At 43.7% G+C, this 2,520-nt stretch overlaps 1 pseudogene; it reads left to right on the top strand.

The window, feature by feature from the left end:
- Positions 1-1,123: 1,123 nt before the first annotated feature.
- LOC112631048 lies at positions 1,124-1,652 on the top strand (annotated as a pseudogene).
- Positions 1,653-2,520: the final 868 nt, after the last annotated feature.

The following is a 2,520-nucleotide window of genomic DNA, read 5'->3' as shown; positions in this document are numbered from 1 at the left end:
CTCTGTTTTTCCCTGTATTCCTATATTCCCCCTGTATTCCTCACTCAATCATGGCAGCAGCAATCCCATGAAAGCATGAAGATACTTTTTTCTTGCATCTGTAGTGGAAACCATAGCAGCAGGCAGTAACTGTTTCATGTGTCAAATAGATGCATTCCCATCAATTCATAATGCGGACTAGAGAATTTAATTTTCACAAGTATTATTGAGAAACCAACCCCCCCCCCAAAAAAAAAGACATTAAGTTACAAGGATGTAGCAAATGTAAATTAAAGCTACATACTGCAGGCCAGGCATGGTGGCTCACGCCTGTAATCCCAGCACTTTGGGAGGCCAAGGTGGGCGGATCACGAGGTCAGGAGATCGAGACCATCCTGGCTAACACGGTGAAACTCCATCTCTACTAAAAATACAAAAAATTAGCCAAGCATGGTGGTGGGTTCCTGTAGTCCCAGCTACTCGGGAGGCTGAGGCAGGAGAATCGTGCGAACCTGGGAGGTGGAGCTTGCAGTGAGCCCAGATCGTGCCACTATACTCCAGCCTGCGCGACAGAGTGGGACTCCATCTCAAAAACAAAACAAAACAAAACAAAAAAAAAAAAAACTACATACTGACAAATCTATACATTGGTCTACCAAAAAGTGAGCATCCTAGGAACTATAGAAAACTTTGTATTACCCAAAGAGTTGGGGAGAGTCAGTTTATCATCAGTTTTGGCAGGGGTGGGAGTAGAGGGGAAATAACTTTCCAGTAAACAAAAAATATTGTCTGCACAGAGTTTAAAGGGAACGTGTGAAGGTTTTTGCCTATCCTATATCTACTCTTTCTTCTTATGGAACAATTCTGTCATTTTCCTCTAGAAAATTATCTGCTATATTTTCTAGCTGTGTGTTCAAGGAGGTATAATACCCACCCTCAGATCCAGGGATGGGCACTTAATCCAAGTCAGGATAAGGAATATGTACTCTTGGAAATTTCCTGGACTAATAATTAATAGGATGTTATAAGCCTGGAGCTGCCATTGCCAAGGGCTAAAGCTGGCAGGTGAGTCAGTCATGTTGAGCCAGGTGAGTGCTGTGTGCCGAGCAGAGGTTGCATGGCAGTGGGAGTGCAGACTGAAAAAATGCAGTCCGGAGCACTACTCATTTCTCCAGCTCTGATGTGCTGCTGTACCAGGGGTCTAATCAGGCCTGTGTCTGCCTCCTTCTTGAATAGCCCAGAGAATTCATCTAAACAGCCTTCCTGTAGCAGCTCCCTACTCCAGGCGGCCAGATGGGAGTTCTAGACCAGTGCTGTCTCACAGGACATTGACACAGCAGCCAAGTCGATTGGTGCTGGGGCAGCCACAGTACGTGTTGCTGGTTCAGGGGCTGGCATTGGAACAGTTTTTGGCAGCTTGTTCATTGGCTATGCCAGAAACTCGTCTCTCAAGTGGCAGTTCTTCTCCTATGTCATTCTGGGCTTTGCCTGTGGCCTTGGGGCTCTTCTGTTTGATGGCTGCCTTCCTCATCCTCTTTGCCCTCCCTGACAGTCACCTGCTTGCCCCTGCTGCTGCAACTCCATGTCATTCCTGGTGCTGGGGTGCGCTAAGCTTTACCATTAAATACAACATTTCTCAAACAAACAAACAAAACCAGGAGAGCTTGCTTTAGAATGAAGTCAGTGCAGAACAAAGCAGACTCTAGAAACAAAACCATTTGATCTTTGACAAACCTGACAAAAACAAGAAATGGGGCAAGGATTCCCTATTTAACAAATGGTGCTGGGAAAACTGGCTAGCCACAGGTAGAAAGCTGAAACTGTATCCCTTCCTTACACCTTCTACAAAAATTAATGCAAGATGGATTAAAGACTTAAATATTAGACCTAAAACCATAAAAACCCTAGAAGAAAACCTAGGCAATGCCATTCAGGACATAGGCATGGGCAAGGACTTCATGACTAAAACACCAAAAGCAATGGCAACAAAAGCCAAAATAGACAGTTAGGATCTCATTAAACTAAAGGGCTTCTGCACAGCAAAAGAAACTACCATCAGAGTGAACAGACAACCTACAGATGGGAGAAAATTGTTACAATCTACCCATCTGACAAAGGGCTAATAGCCAGAATCTACAAAGAACTTAAACAAATTTACAAGAAAAAAAAACCCCATCAAAAAGTGGGCAAAGGATACACACAGACACTTCTCAAAAGAAGAGATTTATGCAGCCAACAGACATATGAAAAATGCTCATCATCACTGGTCATCAGAGAAATGCAAATCAAAACCACAGTGAGATACCTTCTCACACCAGTTAAAATGGCGATCATTGAAAAGTCAGGAAACAACAGATGCTGGCGAGGATGTGGAGAAATAGGAATGTTTTTACACTGTTGGTGGGATTGTAAACTAGTTCAACCATTGTGGAAGACAGTGTGGCGATTCCTCAAGGACCTAGAACTAGAAACACCATTTGACCCAGTGATCCCATTACTGGGGATATACCCAAAGGGTTATAAATCATGCTGCTATAAAGA

This window comes from Theropithecus gelada, chromosome 9 (genome assembly GCF_003255815.1).
Source record: "Theropithecus gelada isolate Dixy chromosome 9, Tgel_1.0, whole genome shotgun sequence".
Classification (NCBI taxonomy): Eukaryota; Metazoa; Chordata; class Mammalia; order Primates; family Cercopithecidae; genus Theropithecus; species Theropithecus gelada.
This window is presented reverse-complemented; position numbering and strand designations above follow the sequence as displayed.